A 21,211-nucleotide genomic window follows, 5' to 3' on the forward strand; every position below is an offset into this window, starting at 1 on the left:
AGGTAAAGTATGGACATTTTGCGACAACATTCCAGTCTTAAAACATGCATACTTGCACCTGCCACTCGTTATTAGGAAGGGAGACCCCTGGCACATCAATTCCTAATGACGACTCGCAAACCCCATTTACGATTCGGTAATACCTTACCGGAATGCAAATAGGGCATTGTACATTTTTAAAAAAATGTTTGGATCGCAAATGGGCCGATCCTGTGAATGGGGCTGCTTGTGAGCTGAAAAAAGCTCCGTACATCTGGCACTTAGTCGTGATTCAATTCATTGGGTATCTTGTAACAACGATTGGAATACCATTCAACTCTTGTCGACCTCAAAAAATAAATTTTTATGTCAAGTCCCTTTGTTTCAGTGATTCCTGTGCGTGTTGACGGAAGTGTCAATAAAATGGAGTTGTAAATAAAAATACATTACAATCCCTCAACTGCAATTTGCCCGCGAATATGCCAGCTTCACACAAGTGCGGACATGTTTTAATTCAAACGGGTAGGTCCTGTCTTCTTACATTACAGATGGCACTTGTCTATGCCAGCATTGTATGTGGGCCATAGACTGTAGACCCCTGTGCCACAGAGTTCCTTTTGTTTTCAGAAGAAGTAAAAATGGGCTGCTTTTTAGACGGCGGAACAATAAAAATAAACTTGCTAACCACTCACTAACACATGTGCAGGGAGGGAGGGAGTGGCTCTGGAGCGGGAGGAAGCCATGGATATTTAGCGGCATAAAGTGACTCATTGTGTTAGCCCAAGAATTTTGTAAGGCAAGCCCTGTGGGTTAGGGTTGCATCTGTTACCTTTTTGCGCCAGAACTCAGGGTTTTGAGGAAAAAGAATCCAGACTTTGTCGTGCTTTATACTGAATGCATTGTTCTTTTGCTAAGCTTCTACTTTGGGATTGAACGAAGGGGTGAAACAGAAACTCCCCTCTAGTTCATGGTATCGAATCTACCTCAGATTCAGGCCAGCTGAGAGCTTCCTCAAGGGTCACCCAGACATTTCAGTTCATTTGGTCGCTGCAGCGTCGTTCCTAAAATTGATTTTTGCCTTTATGTGTCGAGCTCCAACGTGCCCCCCCCCCCCCAACCCTTTTTTTTTTTGCTGTTTATTTTCCGCTTGTTTTGAACGCTGGGATGATAACCGTGCTCGCATTTCTGCAAGTTCTTAGAAGCCATAATGGACTGTGTTGCTATGGTGTAAAAGGCAGAACAATGTAATAATGGTTTCTCATGGTTCGGGTTTCCTGGAAACAAATACTGCGCAAATTACTCGGCTTGAATTGTAACAATGGTGCTGGGCTGGTTGCAATTAGTTGATTTTAGTTAGAAAATGTCTGTTTTTCCCCCCAACAAAATACAAAGTAATACATTCATTGTGGCTTGGAGTTCTATTTTACATATAATTTGTATTTCTCGTTTGCATTTTTAGGTCAGTTTCATGAATTTAGAAGCAACTAACCAGTGATTTCTGGGTGCTGGGGCTGATTTTCCTGTCTATTTGTAAGTACTTATTTATTACTATAATTTTCTGGTTGTTTGTTGACTGATTAAGTTTGGAAACAGCTTTTTTCGACCTGTTTTAAATTATTAGTTTCTAATTTAAATATGTGCAACTTATTTCAAATTCAACATATCTTAGAACTATCTCATATTCGAAGCAATTTCATAATGAAGTCTCTATAAAAATGCTTAAGATTTTGGAAACTCGTTTCAAGTTTATGTCAGAGTTAATTGAGCAAAGGTAGCCCAACAGGTGCCTATGCATCTAATTTACTTTTAGACAAAGGTCAGCTGTGTATAGGGAAGTCTGATAATTATAAAGCACCCAGCAGTAAATCTGTTTGTGCAAATGTGGGTGAGTGAACAAGGGTGCTTGCAATGTACATACAACACGTAATTATTTATTTTGTCAGCTAGGGGTATTACTATAGCAAAGACCTAGCCCCGGGGGCATCTGTACATGTACATAACAGCAGGATGTGTTGCCCATAAAAGGGGCTACAGAGACATCCATGAGCATTAAAAAACAAAGCTCGAGTGATATACAACTGTAGATATTAGAACTGAGGGGGAGTTACTTAGACCTTGGGTCATTTAGAGTTTGGGGATACATCATCATCAATCCTGTATTGCTAAGTATGACATGCTGTGGAAGAGACAGACATGGCGTGTGCATGTGTACCTGAGTCTGGCAAACACAAAGTTACATCCTTTCTGTTCTTTCCATTTGGTTGAAATATTTTAGTTTGCAAAAGTGTGAATGCATCTAGCTCTCAAAACCATGACTTTATACTCATCCCAGTAGCCTCTGAGTTAACACTATGGTAAATACAGGCACATTCACAGAACTTTCTGTCCATATGGGTTTTTGTGAAAGGAGTTTGGGTAGGTGTTCGGGCATAGAGGGAATAAGATGATGGGTGGAAGGCTAAACAAGCTATATCTCTCTTCATGTTTTTAACCATCAGATGACTTTTCTACTCTCTACCACTAACACTGAACAAACACAGATAAACCTGCCTCATTAAGTGTAACCTAAAAGCTTCAAGTGGCAAATGGAATCGGGAACTAACAAGGACTGGAAAACGAATAAAAGAAAATAAATAATCTACAATGTATACAAGATCCTTCTTAGTCCCACACTCATGGTGAACATTAGGCAGAACCGACAGTCTCATAAAAAGACATACAAAAGACTATTGGTATCTTGGCTCATAACCGTCCAATCCATGACCTTCTAAAGGAACAAAGGGGTGGAGTTGAGCAATACTAGATTAGGATGTTGGGAGCACAACCTGTTTTCTCCAACATTGAGGTCACAGAGGCTACTGTAGAAACAACCCTAATTTATCTTGGCTTATGCTTGAATTATTCCTGATTTACTCTTGTATTTCCAAAAGTAAACCACACCTACTCATGGAGTAAAGCTTTGTGAGTCAGGCTCAGAGAGAGATCAGTTTGCAGACTAAGGTCTAGAAGAGCTATTCATTTCTCAGTGGGCTTCCATTCTCAAATCATCTTAAAGCAGAAACACATCTTTCTTTATTTGCTCTTTAACTTACTTCATATTTTTTTGGGACGGACTGTTGTAGTTGTTTTCATTGATTTGGCAACTCAAAATAGGAACAAACAGGAATGCAAATCCTGGCACTCAAGTATCTGCAAATATGAACCGTGAATGTATCTTATCTGTATTTATTGACTTTATTGCTTTTGCATAGTGTGCATGTTTTCTTGTGTCTGTTGGAAACTGAGTCAACTGGAATGAAAAGAAAAAGTATGCACACCAAGGGATCCAAACCCATGGTCTGCGTGGGGATTAGGGCCATACCTTTAATAGGAAGAGCTTATCCAGTGGGGTTTTGCTCTCTTTGCAAGGTTTTTATTTCACGGTAGACACGTTGTGAGCTAGAACCTCATACTTTGAAACCCAGTTCATAAGGAAGGAATTCTTGCCATCACATCCACTCTAGATTAAAAGACTTGGGGGCATATGTATCAACCGAATTTTTAATCGCAAACGCTGCGATTCGCAAAAAACAGCGTTTGCGATTAAAAATTCACAAAACGGAATGTATGAGGCAAATTCTCATCGCAAAATTAAGGAATCGCTAATTTAGCGATTTCTTAATTTTGCGTAAGCATTTAAGAAATCGCAAAATGCGATTTCTTAAATGATATGTAACACGCACCAAAGTTATGCGAATTATCCTTAAGAAATCGCAAATTACCACCAACTTCTAGTTGGTGGTAATTTGCGATTTCTGTTTAAAAAGCACTTTATGGATTTTTACTAAGTGCCACGTGGCGCACATACATGCCCTAAGGGCATGTATGTGCGCCATATACACACACATGATCATTTCAGGGGTGCATCAGGGTGTCATCATGACACCCTTGCACCTTTGAAATTATTCTCAAATTGCGATTAGCAAACTGCGAATCGCAATTTGAGAATTACTTCCCATTCATTCCTATGGGTCTCCTGGCCCACAGAAATGAATGGGAAGGTATTCCTTAATTGCGATTTCGCAATTTGCTAATCGCAATTAAGGAATTTTAAGAAATCGCAAAAGTTTTGCGAGTTTTTAAATACATCCCGTTTTGCAATTCTCAGATAGCGATTCTTTAAAAATCGCTATTTGAGAATCGCAAATGGAGATGTTGATACATATGCCCCTAACTTCCTTAGGGCTAAAGATTTGCAGTTGATCAACAATCCAATTCAGGGAACTCAGAAGTGACCTGATGGGACCAGTTTAGCTTGATAGTTGTTGTCCCTGTGAAGTGTGTGCATCATGGCGTCAGACATTCTAAGGAAGATACACTTTCAAATAGTCATGGTGGGATAGCACTAAAAAGAGAACCTGTCAAGGCGATAATCAGCAGCTAAAGGGGGAGAATTGCAGAAGGTTCTTTGTTCAGTTGTTTTTACCTCTGATGTAAATGACACGGCAATGTCGAATGTCACTCCATGGTTTTGTACCTTCTGAAAAGGATGGGCAATTTAATGGAGCTTAATTAATTATAGACAGATTTACTCTTTTTTTAAAAGGCTGAATAAATTCAATTGACTACTTAACTACTGTTCACTTAAAGGAACACAGTGTAATCACATCCATTTTCCTGAGTCGAAGTATTAAACATGTTTGTATCAGCTGGAATTAGAATCAGAATGAAATCCAATTGAGGAATTAAAATATTGTATCATGAAAGGCCTGGAAGTTATTTTACACATGAGTTAAGCATTGTTAACAACAAAATGAATAACACATCGAACATGTTGCAACAAGTCCACACATATCAAAGAGGATTATATTATATTACAGATAAGAAATCAAATAACGCTTCTGGTAAAATCTATTTACTAACTAAATAAAAATGAAGGCTGCATTAATAATTGGAGGAGAGTTTTGCCTGAATTCAGAAAAGACTCACAGTTATTTTGCCTCAGGAAAAACAGGAGCTCCTGTGCGATTGTACATCTCAACAGTGAAGACATTGGCTGTCCAATTTACCCTCAGCTCACCCTTTTCGCTACTTTAAGGCCCACTTCATTCACCCTGTAGTATTAGTGCTTGCATTATAGCCTTAGAACTGATATTATTTTAATGAAGGTGGCAGCTAAAACGATTCAGTGAATTAGCAGATTTTCAGACCTTGAAGGTATCCTGGACTTTTAGTGCTTTATATTGAGGTTAATAAATTACGTGTGACCTGGATCTGTTTTTAACTCAGACTTGCCAGATGTATCGCTAATTATGCACATTGCATCACTCAACATATTACTTCAAAATATCTCTTGTAAGATATCTCAATGTATGATTTTGGGAATGTTCAGCAAATTTGTGCAACCAATTTTTTAAAACTTTATGCAGGAGTGATTGATTATAGTTTACATGCTCTTGGATGAAAGATTAAACGGTGCATCCAGTTAAAAAAAAAAAACTAAAACTAAGCTTTGTGTCCAAAAGCGCTCTTACCTTTTCCTGTTCCCTTACGTTATGGATTAGCTTTGGTCAAAATAAGTAGTATGAGTGAAAATGAAAAGAACTGATGATTAAGATAATATGGGAGAAGATTCCACTGACACGGAAATAAACGAGGATCTGCAATGTAAAATTTAACAATTACGAAAGAAGTAGCCATCTTGAATTGGTAATAGCCCAGTGCCCACCTAGGTTTGTAGAAATGTATAACAGGTGAAGCATTTAAACGCACATGCAACCACCCACTAATAAACACATGCACACCCTCACACAGTTGGGCATGTGCTTGAGCACACATGTGAGAGTTATAACTTTAGTAAACCTCCAAATAGTGTACTTCTGCCATTTCTAAGCCCTGTAGATACCATGTTACTCTTACCCAGTTAAAGGCACTCAATTTACCTACCAGAGAAGGGTGGAGAGCTAAATCTGCCCTGATGAAATTCATGACACTTCATTTTTATCAGTGGTGAGTGCTTAGCTCCATCACATATCTGTGAACAATTGTAGGTGTGTGCTCTCACACACACACACACACATACACGTGAGTAAAAGTGGCACTGACGGAGTCTCATTTGTAGCCAATGACATTATGACTACACAAGTTTAAACATTGCCTGGATTAAAGACACAAAACATTTTTAGTTGTACAGTGCTGAGGAGTTTACTCAATGCTAATTAACTACCCTTAGGTACCACTGTTTCTACAGTAATTATGCAGTAATTTCGGTACAAAAATTTCTTTAACTGAACTAGAAAGAGTCTGATTACTTTTGATGTGCCATAACGCAAACAAAAAAGAATCATGCTCTACATAGGACTTCAAAGCTTTAGCTATAAAAAAACAATAATTGTTGAGCTCTTTAGGCCGTGCCTCAGCTCTGTCCTTATTGAGTCTTCGTGTTCCACCGAGGTTTAATTTAAATTATGTTCAAATTTTAAATGTAAGTATTGGCCTTTAAGGGTGGTGTTGTAATTAATCATCAAACACATATTGAGCAAGATTAATCTTTTTTTATCGTCTTACCTCAGAAAATGTGCACATTTCATGGAAAAACTTCGTAATAATTAGGGACAGTGGCTAAAATGTGAATTTTATGCACCACTTTAGGACAGTAATTGAGACATATACTGTGCACGGTAATCCGCCCATCTCATCAAAAGTATATTATATAACAAAACACATGTTCATTTCTGCTTTTTCAAATATACTTACATCTTTGTGGATGAACGAGTATATTAACTAATGAAAACACCAAGCAAATATTTTCTTTATCTGAATTTAAGATGCTCCACATACCAGGCTTGGACATTTTCCTGTCCAGATACATCCGAAGTATCAAAGCAACCCCGAAAACACAACGGATGGCCAGAGAGACAGAGGTGTGATCCTGGGATGATAATGTTTATTAGAAAGTGGCCCATATAATGCACGAGTGACATAGATATGACAATAATTAAATAACTTTGCAAACCCTACTATCTTGGCGTAGACAATGGTCAGAAGTAGGATCAATAACAACAAGTAATGGGCAGTTTGACTAGTTGAAGATTCAGCATAAATTTGAGATAGAGGGATTTCTCTAAGCAGCTAACAGTTTTTGGAAACCTCCCCTGAAAATAAGCAGCCATATATGAGGAGGGAAGTAGATCATTTTAATTGGTACTGAAGTTATGTACTTGAGCACTTCCACATAATAGCTTATTTGACAAAAATACATATTCACAACATAAATCTCCTTTTGGTTCGGATAAGCGACAGACAGTTGCCGACATTTTAAAAAGTGAACCAAAACATTATATATCCCCACTTAATGTCCCCTGTGAAAATCAACAAATGTGACTTTTTTACTTCAAGATCAACTATGAGCACAAAATAAATTTTACCCAAACTGTGAGCACAAGCAATGCAGCAAAATGTACTCCTGTGTACTGTCTTGGAGCTCCACAGTCATGTACAGTGATATTGTCAAGTGGCATAAGGACACCATGCTGCAATTTACATATCATAAGGAAAACGTGTGAAATATCTTGTGTTTCTGGCAACTGATTGGGGAATTGGCAGGGCACTGCGCCAGCATTCTGCTTAGCATTTTTAAGACTGAGTTCTGTGAATATTATTAAACCTTGTGCATTTGCTTCACAACTTTAACTTAAAATGGGAGGCTTGGAGTGGAGATTCCGTTTAGGCCTTCCACACACTCTCATGGTTATTTTTCAAAGCACTGCTTCCTAAACACTTGATACCTCTTTGGGGTACACTTGTGTACAACTTGCTTCCTTGTTCGCATTACTTGTGGACATACTTATATGAGTAATATTGTAAGGTCCCAGATTTATATCACGATGCAATTAGCTGGAAACATCTTATCATAGCCCGTAGGTGAGTCTGTGTGTACTACTAATTGTGGGATGAAGGTGTTTTATTGGTGAACTGTTCTTTCTTTAAAAAATCTAGCATAAGCCTGGCACGAAAAGTAATACACAATATAGTCAATGAGGTGATATGGCAGCAAAACATTGCTGAGTTAATTTACACAAACTTATTAATAAACATTCAGTTAAATCCTTGCACTTATTGTGTAATAACTAAGGCATATCTGTGGAAAAGGTATAGCTTGCTTGTGAGAGGTTATGCAGGCACACTTGAGGAGTAGAAGAAGCATGCCAAGGTGAACTGTGCTGCTCACCCTTACACCTAAGATGGAATGATATACAAACGTGTACTGTTGCACTGGTGGTAGATACCTTGGGACAAATTATTGGAGCTAACCAATCCCAGGTAACGAGGCCTTGAAACTGAAATTTTTTAGAAACATTTCAAAGTTGTCTCTAATTAATGATTTTCTAACAAACAATATAAATGTTTAAAATAAACATGATGGTAGAACTAAAAAGGATAACAACCTATCAAATGGCACATACTCACTAGTGACTGTACCATTTCAGAATGCTAAGAGTGTTCTTGGTCTCAAATCTAAAATCAATTGTGGTTTATTTGTGTCCTATTGAACGAGTAACAATGATGTATTGTATGGCATTTTGATAATATTCAGTTTATAAACATATCTGATAACTCCTGTGGGTCACATGTATTAGTAAACACAACTATATCTTCTCTGGTAACTGGAGGTCATCTTGGAATAATTAAGATGAATAAAGAAGGTGCTCCGTCTGTTTTTTTAAATTTTAATTAATAGTATGCGTGCAACAGCAAATTAAAATTAGGCTTGGGTAAAATTAAAATTATGCTGGTGGAAGTCACATACTTTCTCATACTCTTGGGAATTTTGCGTTTAGCTTGTTATGCGAAATTCCCAAAATTACGCCATTACACTATGTAATTATGTGCTGTTTGTAGCAAATGTTTGCCATGAGCGTGCGGGAAATAACATCAATAGACATAACATGAGTGACTTCTGTTTTTTGCACTTTTTGTTATTGTGTAACGCATCCGTGCAAAACATTGATGTAAAGATGCAGTTTGCACTAAAATGTAGTGCTAACTGTTGGGCTTGTATGCATAATTTCGCTTGCGTGTTCTCAAAATGTTATGCAATTACGAAAAACAAACAAATATATTTTTGCACACCCCTAATTAAAATGGTGCATTTACACAAAACGCCTTGTTTACTGTCTTGCTATCACTCTAGGGGACTGACCTAAGACCTGCACTTCATTTATGTGTTTTTTAGTGCCTGACTCAGAAGCCATTTTGAAATACATTTTTTTGAAACAAATAAAAGTATTATCATAAGTGACTTTGAGCGAGGCATTAGGAAATGCTACATATATACATGTAATACATCATATTCACAGTTTTCTCTATTTTTTCCCCCTTTTCGGCTATTCTTTTTTGGAAACGTAGCTTATTGGATTTTACGTCAGAGGTACACACACATATACATTCTCACCCGCAACCTTTCGTCCCCCAATAACATTGGATAGCATGATGAGAAATAGATGTTTTTTACGTTTTTACAAGCGCTACATTAACCAAAAGATTCAACCAAAGAAAGGAAAATGAAGAACATAAAAAAATATATAATAGCCCTGCCAGCGAGAGGTCGTGCATTGTGTTTAGGGTGCTGTTAAATCGATTTATTTGTGTGAGAGTTCGCGGGTGGTGCAATAGTGTTTTATTCCTCTGTGTCTCCTACCATGGAATCTATGCTAATCGTTGTTGGGTGTCCCCCCTGCTTCGTGAGCACCTAGTTTTCTTACATTTTCTATGGATGACTTGACCCTGCACCTGGGTACCAGTCACCCCCTGTCTTACATGCAAGTCTACTTGTGATTTTCCACTTTCTAGCTTATGTTTTCTATTAAACATTTTAATTGCAACTAAATCCAAAGTACAGTGCACTTGTTGCTACTGGATAGTAAAGTCAATCCTTATTTGAGATAGATAAATGAATGCTCCTCCAAGATAATTTTTTTCATTTGTATTAAAGTCAAGTAATGTCACCTCCAGGCAATTTTGTTGCTATCCAAGAAAGTAGTATACACGAAAAGCACACAGTGAATGATGATTCTTGTTTGTCTTAGAGTGTATCTCTCCAGTGATAAGTCATTGAATTCAAAGGATTCACCATGCATGCCCTCTGCACACACACACATGAGCCAACATACACTCACACACACACAGTGTGATATCACAGGGTTGGCCATTTAATGAGGTAGTACCTACTATCACCAGCAAGACTTCTATTGAGTGTTGATACATTTATGAACGGTTAAGGGCTGTGAAGGAGCACTGCTGAGTGCAGAATTCAGGGCATATGTTTTTTTGCTACCTATATTTGCGATTCTCCCAAGGTATGCTTATTAATGCCAGAGCACTTTGTGAGTGGCTTCTATTCTATTGTCTTCCCGTCAGTACTCGTATAAGTCATGAGGTTCTATCCAATACAAATATGATTTGATTATTTTTTTTTTTTTTAATGTTTTATTTGAGAGGTCGAACCGACCAATACATATTACTGTATGGATACATAGATACATAAAATAAAATATGATGGAACATTGCATTATACCTTTATCCAAAGTAAAAACAGACAGAGTAATAAACAGATTAAATTAGCATATTAAATAGCAATGCAGCCAATAAATCAGTCGTTTGTGGTTAATTTTTCTGTCCTCCATGTAGCCACTGGGGCCCAGAGTCGCTTACCCACATCCCTTAACTTTGCTCCCTTTAAATCATATAATGCCTCCTCAATATTATGTATACCCAACAATCTGCATAACCACATTTGAAAAGTTGGGGCTTCTGTATCCTTCCAGGCTGCGCTAATTAGAATCCTAAAAACTGCTACAGTAATAAAGACTAAGGCTTCAGCCTCGATACTTATGTTTAGTTTCGCGTCACAGCCAATTATTATCAGGGTCGGGGATAGATTAATTTTAACATCAAGTAGCCCCTCTAAAAACCGTGTTATTTCGATTTTGATTGGTTTCAATTTTTCACAACCATAAAACATGTGTATAAGATCTGCCGTACCTTTTCCACATCTGGGGCAGTTGCTATCTATCGCTTTCCCCCACGTAAATAGTTTTTCAGGCGTATAGTATAGATTAAATAGGGTTTTGTAATGTTGGGCTCTGAGATTCGAGGAACGTAGGAACCTCTTATCCATAGCTAACGCCTTATCAACATCTATTTCTGGGTCTCCCAGTTTTTTGGACCATACAGCTTCGATTTTGCCGACATCATCTATTATTGCTTCATTGAATATTTTATATATATCTCTAATTCTATGGCCCCCTGACTTCAAATACTCAATTAGTTCATATTTCCCTTGCAGAGTGATACATGGCCTAATTGATTTAATTCTATTTACAATCTGCATGTATTTGAGTTCTTGATAACCTCGTAAAGAATAGTGTTGTGTAAGTTCTTCAAGTGTTCTACACTGATCACCAATCATTATTTGCCCCAGCTCGACTATACCCTGGCTCTCCCAATGACGCCACGTTCCGTCCCTACTAAGATTTGGAAAAAGTGTTGAGTTCCAAAGTGGTGTCCGATAATGGATAGTAGGTATATCTAGAGCTTTTTTAACACTTTTCCAAATATACCACACATCCTCTAGCGTCTTATATCCAGTTTTCTTGAAGTAGCTCCTCTGAGTTTGCCTTAATAAAAGCCCTACGGCTTCACCTCCTACCAATAGCTGAAAAATTGATGGTATTGCCGACTGTCTAAGGGTTGGGCCACCCGGATGGAGTAGAATAGCCATGTCTGTAAGGAGGCATGCAAGATGATAGCTCTTAATATCAGGCAGTCCCAAACCACCTCTATCTTGTGGTAATGACATATATCTATTTGACCGCCTTATTTTGCCATATTGCCATAAAAATTTCATAAAGATGGCCTCAATCCTCCTTATAATTTTCTCATCAATTTTAAATGGGATTGATCTTAATTTGTAGAGCACCTTAGGAAACATTGTCATTTTTATAACGTTAGCCCTCCCTATCAATGACAGCTGTAATGAATCCATTCGTCTTAGGTCTGTCAAATATGATTTGAGGTGGTAACTAAATGACCAGGCAATGATGTTATAGTAATATATGCTGCGAAGGAACTCGCTCTAAAATTTTAATTTAGTAAAGTCTGCAGTATGTCTTGTTGTAAATATATACCCTTGTCAATAATATCTGCTGTGCATGTTCTGCTAGTGTATTTTTGCTGCTAGTGTTAATTGGCACTAGCAGATGTTGCTGCTGGTGAAGGTTCTATCTTCTGGTGGTAGTACGTAATTGTGATATTATTGACTTTTACTTCTGCAACTGTGGTAATATTATCAGAATTGTAGTGCATGACCAGCCACATTTGCTACCTAACTAGGCTTACAACTCTAAAAGTGGTTACCTGAGGTATTTGATCTATGCATGTATTTTCATTTAAGAAGAAACCCCAAATAAAACACAAGCAAAAATATATCAAACTATAGATGCAAAGAATAACATGCATTATATGAAACTGAGTAAAATATATTTAATGATAGCATGTCCATACTTCTTTACTTAAATACTTCTCTGAGGGGTGGTGTCACGGGTTGGTACTCCAACTCACATATGTAGGTATGTAGGTATCCTTGAAATGTGAACTGACGAGTGAGTGAAGTGAGTGAAGAAGCCCTGAGCTCTGCGTACCGTAGATCTGCTATTTACATCCTCTTCTGGTATAATGATGAGTTTCCCATAGCTAAAAAAACGGCAGGGGGGTTAATGGATATAATTCAGCAGGTGTGTCATGAAGCTGACCTCCTGCTGTCTGCTGTGCACATTCCGCCATGTTCTGTGTAATTCATTGGAATGCTGAAATGGGAGTTCAAAGCAAAAGGTCTCAGCCTCCCAACCTGGGAAGGTCAGGCAGCAGGGATGCAGACTGCAAATGTGTAGATATAGAAGGCCATAGGACAGAATGACAATGGAAGAGTGGAGATGGACCTGTTAAGAACCTCTCAACCGCCCAAGCAGATGTTTTTACTACAACAATATCACACCACTGTCTCCAGTCCTCTTGATCATGAAAGCAGTAAAGGTTGAGATAAAAGAAATTTTGGACTAGAAGCATTGGAGACAGAGCGCTTTCTCTGCACAGTAAGCCGGCTCTGAGATTTCACACTTACCTTGTTCAAAGGAGATGGTCACAGCTCTGTGATCAGAACTGATGCGCCCTTTGACTAAACGGTTTGACATGCACTTGTACTAAACGGTTCATAAAAAGAAGTACTATAAAGTCCTGGAACGGAGCCTCCTCCAGCTGCAATATCCAATGTGGTAATAACAATGGATTGATGCAGAGCTGACAAAGAGCAAAACTGCGGTAAAGTGTGTTCTCCATGTTTTCTTTAGCTTTCTTCTGATTTACCACTAGCAAAGACCAGTGGTCACGGAGAGTAGGGAATGAAGTGGCAATACCTCAAAACGGTCATGCCCTGTATTCAGAAACTCTGCTCCCAGTTGCCTGTAGCTTGGCATGGGGCTTTTCCCTGCCATCACTGGGCAAAAGGACAGTACATGGGCCAAACCCTATGTCTAACACCCCTTCTCCCAATGCCTTCTTGGCAAGTGCTTTATCTTTGTCCTGTGGGCGCTGGGAACTGGGTGAATGGCCCAGAGTAGAGCCTGACCCTGACCCAAGTACCCCTGCCCCAAGTGCCTGCAGGGCGTGATGCATAAGCAAATTATGAACCGTGGAATGACTGTATGGCTTAAAATGATCAGCCATTCCCACACAAGTAAATTCCCAAGCTGAGACTGCCAGAATATTAATAAATTATTGTGTTTTAATTTTTGCACCAAACTTGTGAATCGATAGTCATGGTTTAAGCACTATTTTATGTCAATTTTAATATGATTCAGAAAAAGGCTTTTTTCTGGGAGAGCGAATATTCCCACGATTTATGAAATGCTGATGAGTCAAATGTGCCTAAAATTATAAACCATAAAACACGTTCCTATTGATTTATCATCTTAACCATAACTAGAGAGTCGGTATTGCTGACTGTAATAGATAGATAGATAGATAGATAGATAGATAGATAGATAGATAGATAGATAGATAGATAGATAGATAGATAACAAGAGGACCATCAGTAATTAAATATGTTTAATCTGTGATGGTTCAGAAATTACGAAGCAAATTGATAAAAGTAGCGTAACGAGAATATACATTTAAATAAGAAGAACTTGTGGTTACTTAAACCTATTTTCCTGACCATATTCTTGCTTGATGTACACATTTCCTACATTATGCTTTAGTAGGAAAATAATGCTACTTTAACATTTGTTTACAGTTTATTCCTTTAATAAAACGTATTTTCCTTCATGACAAGACTCTCTTCACAAATGATCTTGGTACTGGGCCCTCTACCCCACTTTCTTACACCACTTACGCTAGATATATCCCTCAGCGGAAATATAAGATATGCACATTGCAAGTCATTGGTCTCTCCTCTGCTTTTCTTTTTCACTCAAGTGGAAATATTAATGTCCGCAGCCTACACTATACCTGCGTATTACACACTTGAAATACATTAGTACTTTTTCCTAGCTACTTTGCCACTTGAAAAGAGCTTGTATATGGGATCCCCAGGCAGCAGGTAACTATTGAAGTTTTCTACCCTAGTGCGATACACTAGAAGAAATCTGAAGAAAAATTGGAGGGGTTAATATAAAGGAATATCTCAGGGATCTAACTATCCCAACAATCAAAATCTATAGTTTCCACTTGTTACAAAACAGTGGCTTCAAAAGTAATTAACAGGTATGTCAAGATTACTGGAGCTCAAGGATGCCAATCATGAGGGTGTGATCTTGTTATGTAGCACCTGCTTCACTTAGGCAAACCATAGGGGGCATATTTTATGTCAATTGTGGACTGAGTATGCTCTTCCTCAACAAGGTACCAATCTTCATTATTTTTTTCTAAACATGTTTAAGGTGCTGAGCTGTACAGCAGAAGTTTAACAAAAATCTGCATGATATAAAATGAGGATGGCAGAACATAGATCCAAGAAGGTCTGTGTTGGGGAATACTTAAAGCGCATTCATATTTTTGTTAGTATCCTCAGCACAACACAGTTGTAGTGGGATTTCCAAGTCCATTTTACGATGGGGCCATATGTGACCATGCAGTGGGGGCATCCAGGTTCCAATTCTAAAATACAGACTCGGGCAGTGCTTCCAGAAGGGGTAACATCTGGTAACAATAGAAGACATATCGAGGTGGGAGGTACTATCAACATACTAGAACCTGAGCCAAGAAGCCTTCAGAACCTGAGATAGAGGTAACATTGGAAGATGGATCCCAGCCCTGCCAATGGTCCTAGCAGCTAAGTGATGAGCACAACCAGCAAGTGCAGTAGGAATGGTCGGAGTAAGAATCACTGGTACTGGAGGACAGGAGGGAGGTGAAGGCAGTCAGATCCTGTGGAGGAGGAGCAAAGTTATGGTCTGTAATGCAAATAAAGAAAGTGGACACCCCAAATCTGCAGGAATAATAAATGACAGCAATAATTGTGGTGCAATCCCTGGTCTCCTGCTCTAATACTGGCCACAGTGCTGTACAGTTCTAAAATGGTTTATTAGGGGAAGGCTAGAAGTATGCTGCGGATTCAACAAAAAGGACATGCCTTTTCAACAGGGAGTTTGTCACAGTGACCACGTATACTTCTCTGTGGGCATGAAGCCATTGCCTCTATACTGTTGGACTCAGGCTTAAGCATTCTATCAGCTTTGCTTGTTCTTCGGCATAAGCGGGGCACAGTTGCGCAATGGAGCTTGCATTGATCCATCATATCATTTTACAAGTTGCGTAACCATTTGTAATACAGTGCCCCCTCTGATTAATAGAACAATTGAGCCGGTAATTATTGCAAACAGCTGCTGCAGCGGGGTCATTAGCCGGGAGAGGCGGGCTATTGTCTGTCTCTCGACACATGCACTCCTGCGGTCGGGCGCACTCCCGGGCTGCTCTAAGTTTAAAGCCTGCAGTCTTCCAATGTTATTTGAAAGCTGTCAAACCATGTTAAAAAAGACTGCATCGTCGAAGGCCCTAGTGGCTTGGATTCAACATGTAGCCTTGTCTTCCTCATTATAAAATGCATGTTTATAAAGTTCCACGGAGCATCCAATTCCCAATTCACTTATATCAGCAAGACTTAACTTGCTCATTAATCTAAATTCTTTTGCAACTTTAATCTACATGTTTAATTAATCATAAAATGAGGCGGTAAGTAATTTCAGCAATGTGTGCCTTGTTATCAGATGCATTTAATCACTCTTCTGTGAGCTCATTTGGAAACACCTGAAGATGTCGAGAGCAGTTTGAATAAGCATAAATTAGTCTTTGTCAGTGTACTTCACTCAACTAATAAGACGTTTTTATTTGAAGGAGACTGTTTGTTATTTTTTTATCTTTGCCAACATGCTTTGCATGGATACACCGTTGAAACTGGATCAGTGCTACACAAAATGGCTCCTTAGTTTAAAGGCAAGATCAATATTAGAACTATTTAACACGCACACACATATATATATCAGCACAAGTCCCGAAAATCCAGTCATAGATAACTCCGGGCACAGACTCTGTTTTTAGTAAGTGCAAACCATGTCCATGACGCCTTTCGGCCAAATCCTTGGCCTTGATCACAATTACGCTGCATAATTTGACAGTGTTATAAATAGTCAACACGTGATTCACAAATAATAGATATTGACAACAGACTATTGTTTTGGCAAGAAAACAGGAATTACACATGAGAAGACAGATTAATATGTGTAGCCATAAATATATAAATGCATAAATAAATACATATATATATATATCTAAAATGCTTAAAGGCTTAGATTGCATGTGTAATCTCATGCATACATATATGTGTATATATATATATATATATGTGTGTGTATATATATATACCTACACACACACACACACATATATATGTGTTATTATATCATGCAATAAAGATGTCGCTGTTGCTCAGCCAAGGGTGTAAGGGGAAACATAGGCATGCTTGTTTTTTTATGGTTAATGCTCTCTGAGCTGGAAGGGGCTGCGCAAGTTGTTTTGTGAGGAAGATCATGTGTTTAATACTGTTTTTAAGGGAAAGTCGCCTTTCTGGGCTGCAATAGGTGTTTATTTCCAGAGTATTTCTTTTGTGGAGGGAATGCGCTATTTTACATTAATACTATCTCATATCCAAATATCTTATGGAAAATATGGAAAGTGGCATTCGCAAATTAACTGGACCTCGAAAAAGGTTGGTAGAAAATAGAAGATTGAATAATGGTGCATACAGTCTACTTAGTACTCACAGGCAGACAATGAGACCTATTTTAAAAATATACAAGGACCATATCACGTATTATTAATTATTCTAGGCCAAATTTCTTTTGGGTGGAAAACTACTAACTCGCTAATGAGCTATGCAAAGGGCTAGTTGCACCTCTTTGCTCTAAATATTGTTGGAGGGGATAATGTACTATTTCTTACTACAGACTCATGAAATTTGGGGTAAGATAGCCATTCTCCTACTCACTATTATTTAATGTGCTACTTTGGGATGAGCTGTATACGAGTTCTTATTAGTGCACAGTGGCAGCAGCAGGTGACTCAACTCGTTTGTTTGTCCTGTGCACAAATGTGAAGTACAGTCACTTGATGTATGCTCAGCCAGACCCTGGCTTCCCTGCATACAGCACCAACAGTAGAGCGGATCCTGTGGATAAAGGCACCCGCGTGAGCCATGGATGAGCTTGGGCGACTTACTAGTTTGTTCATTTCTCCCTGGCTACTACACCGAAGCCTTGTCTGAAAAGACCAGAAGGTTCTTCCACCTGAGTTGTACTTTTACAGGTGCTCACTAAATGCTGGCACACTAAGCAGTGTTAGACCTAAGAGATTGTGTAGTCTCAGTCAACCTATTTCTTCTTTTTATGACGGAGAGTATTCCATGTTTTTACTGTTTCTTGCATGCCGTAGTGCATCAGCTACTACAACAGTGTTTTCAGCCTTATTCACATACCCCACACCTACTTAAAGGACGACTTGTGACTGTGCTAATGAACTGAGCGGGGTACTCAGCGGTTTCACTCAGTAGCGTAACATAAAATGATGGGCCCACCATGCAGAATGTCATGAGGTGCCCCCGAGTGTCCCATATCTCACAGATATTTGTTGGCATGGAATGAATGGTGGCCCTCTAAAGAGTTGCCCCCCACCCCACCAGTGCCCCAGATGCTGCAGGGGCCTGTGCTATGCCCCTGCTTTCACTCTGAGTCCTTAATCACTTGGATGATTGGCAAATGTCTAACCCTCCCTGTAGTTCACACTCACATGCTATCCCTGTGAATCAGATGCATGCTCACAGACCCAACTTCCCACTAGTGCTCACACATTTTCATATACATACCCAAGGACACTTTAATGTGTGCGTATACGCTGTGTGCACACATTCACATGCAGGGCCTGGTTCAGCGCTGGTGGCACCCAGTGCGACAATCATTTTTTGTGCCTCCACACCTCATGACCGCCTCTTCGGATTCTCTCACTACCACCAGTTAAAAGTGCCCCTCATCTCTCCAATCATAAGTTATTGCTAAACACAGCACCCCCCCTGAGGTCAGCGCTCCTCCACAGGTCAGCGCCCTGTGCGACGACACCTGTTCATGCATAAAGTGTGCACGTACACACACACACATTATTTCTCTCTCTCTCCCACACTCGCTCAGACACTCTTCTACCTTTATTTCACTCTTCGCTAAGCAAAGCAGCCTCACTCTGTTCCTCCCTCTCTGCCGCCACATCCCACATCTCTTCCTCTCTATTGTGGCATTGCTTCAAATGTATGGGGAAAATAGGTTCATTTAAAGCACGCCAATCAAGGCATCATTTTGCATATCAAGCTCGGCAATCATAGCATCGGTGCCCTCAAGGTGCACTCCTGATTTCAAGTGAGTTCTTGAAAAGTGAGCAGCACACATGTGCCGATTAAAAGACACCAAGAATTTGGATGCCAATGGATTTTTCTTCCAATAGAAAAAGGAATCAGAGAAGCAGAGAATCTTAATACTCAACTTATTGTCTCTAATATTTGTTGTCATTAACAGACGCATTGTCTCCAGCACAGACACATATGAACATCTGAGCTGGTCCTACTGGGTTTAAAACGTGTTGTCTGTAGGTCATTGAGCCAGTACTCAGTCCACTGAGATACCTTACCTGCAGAAATCAATAGCTGGATCATTATCATGTGTATTCCCAATCTTTTTTGCAGGGTAAAAATGGAAGTTGCTGTACAGAATACAAGGGAACGGGGGTACTGGAAGATAATTTGACCATGATCACACAGTTTCATAAAGAGGGTTAGGCAAGTCTACAACTCAAATAGACCGTTAGCACAGTCAATGCAGAATGAGATTAGGGGACCCTATTTTTCAAAAGTGACACTTGTTTCTCAAGGGCTACCTCCTGCTTTTGGGGTTGTAATTCACAGAAAACTCAAGGAGTACTTTTGGGAAGTTGTGGCTCTTTCGCGCTGTTCTCATATATCTTAATAGTAAGACAAACACAAACGCAATAGGGGAACATTTATTAATGTCTAAATATAATGTAAAACTTTATTTACAATTTTAAAAGTTTTTTCTGCACAAGGAAAATATTTTTCCTCGCTGAGAGACCCCTTCCCTTGCCCCATCACCAATGCTGCTGTTGTGTTATACCCTTTCTTACCCTGGAGAGGGACGTAAAGAGAGGAGTAAATCTCTGACCATATCTAGTGTAGGAACACTCAAGCCAAAGATGTGTGAATGATTGCAAGCATGCAAGTGTGCTGGTGCTCATCTGGGAACCGTCCATGAGTTGCACATAGGAGAAGATTTGCTTACCTGTGATGTTACGCCATACTGATGTATGTGGCCGCAAATCCATTTATCAGCAAAATTAATTTTTTTGGGGTAGTTAATCAGGGGTATCAACTAGAACCAACAATTTTTTGCCACATATATTAATCCCCGGTGTGCAAATCAGGACTTGGAATTATACCTTTTTAAATCTATATTTTCAGCCACACAGTAAATACATTTTGGAAAGATGTACAGGTCCATAAACACACATCAGCAGGAATAGCAGTGACAATAGTGCAAAGGAAAGGAGTTACAAATAGACCCCTCCCAAAAAGAAAAGTGTCCGAGTAGATGCTAGTAAGCCCCACCACATAATCAAACACAGACATATTAAACTCCCTGATCCTTAACCTAAGGGGTTGTCGCGATAGCACAGTATCGAAGCCCATTTTTTTAGAAACTGTACTGCAATTGCTAATCCATTCATAACTTCTTTGTTTACCGATTAAACCCTCAATTACCAGTGCCCATCACTCCTCGAGAAATGGTGATTGGGATGAAACCCAGTGCTGGACCAGAAACAGGCTCACGAATACATAATATCTGACTGGTACCATTTCTGATGGAATATTATGGTTCTCTCGAAACGTAATCACATACATAGGTGGGTTAATTATTATCTGACACAAGACGGAGAGCTTAGAAAAGGTTCTCTTTCAATAGATCTATTTTAATGTGTGAGCCAGATTTTCCTATATTTCCCACGGCGGTCCCTGGCTTCGCATTGCCTCTCTTCTCATTTAAGCAATTTAGCTGGTGTATAATATAACCCACGTATTAACGAAAGTATTGCATTCTTAGATTTGCCAGAATCTTAGGGGCATATGCATCAACATTAGCATTTGCGATTCCTTATTAGCGAAAAATAAGGAATCGCTAATAAGGAATAGCAAAAGGCTATGCATGTAGGAATCGCTATTCAAATAGCGATTCCTTAACATTCCTTATTACCGAATCGGTAATACCGAATCGGTAATAAGGAATACCTACCCATTCATTCCTATGGGCTTGGAGGCCCATAGGAATGAATGTAAAGCCATTCTGTATTAGCGATTCGGTATTACCGAATCGCTAATAGCTGGAGCACTTTCAAGGGTGCCAGGGTGTCAAAAGGACACCCTGTTGCACCCCTGAAAATGATATGTGCACATATGTTGCACACACACATGCTCTAAGGGCATGTGTGTGCGCAACATGACACTTTGAAAAATGCACAAAAGTGCATTTTTCAAAGTTTTTGCAAATTACCATGCAGTTCATCTTCATGGTAATTTGCTCCCCTTATTAGC

General features: G+C 39.1%; 1 protein-coding gene across 12 annotated transcripts in view; it reads left to right on the forward strand.

Annotated features, from left to right (window-relative positions):
- The window catches only part of SOX6 (SRY-box transcription factor 6), a 783,111-nt gene that overhangs the window by 119,054 nt on the left and 642,846 nt on the right, over positions 1-21,211 (forward strand). For all 12 annotated transcript variants that reach the window (XM_085648104.1, XM_085648094.1, XM_085648105.1 and 9 more), the window contains exon 2: positions 1,439-1,509. The gene's annotated coding sequence lies outside the window, so the exon portion shown is untranslated. The remainder of the gene's footprint in view (positions 1-1,438; positions 1,510-21,211) is intronic.

This window comes from Triturus cristatus, chromosome 3_2 (genome assembly GCF_964204655.1).
Source record: "Triturus cristatus chromosome 3_2, aTriCri1.1, whole genome shotgun sequence".
Classification (NCBI taxonomy): domain Eukaryota; kingdom Metazoa; phylum Chordata; class Amphibia; order Caudata; family Salamandridae; genus Triturus; species Triturus cristatus.